Source organism: Rhagoletis zephyria, unplaced genomic scaffold, assembly GCF_001687245.7.
Source record: "Rhagoletis zephyria isolate East Lansing unplaced genomic scaffold, Rhagoletis_zephyria_1.1 Rzeph_scaffold_42099, whole genome shotgun sequence".
Classification (NCBI taxonomy): domain Eukaryota; kingdom Metazoa; phylum Arthropoda; class Insecta; order Diptera; family Tephritidae; genus Rhagoletis; species Rhagoletis zephyria.
The window spans coordinates 2,442-2,653 of record NW_016199154.1 but is presented as its reverse complement, the minus strand read 5'-3'; positions in this window follow the sequence as shown (position 1 = coordinate 2,653).

Sequence of the window (212 nt, the reverse complement as noted above, 5' to 3'; positions counted from 1 at the left end):
CCCTGCTTCAACAGCACTGGACTGATGCCATCCACCCCGGGGGATTTGTACCTTTCAAAAGAATCCAACGCCCATCGTACTGATCGCTGGGTTATTAGGCATTTAGCCAGCTTCCAGTCTGATGGGGATGGCCTGACTGCGTGGAACACCGCATCTCGGGTTGGTGGAATGGCATCAGGGAAGTGGGCAGATAGCAGGGCGAGTGCTCTTTC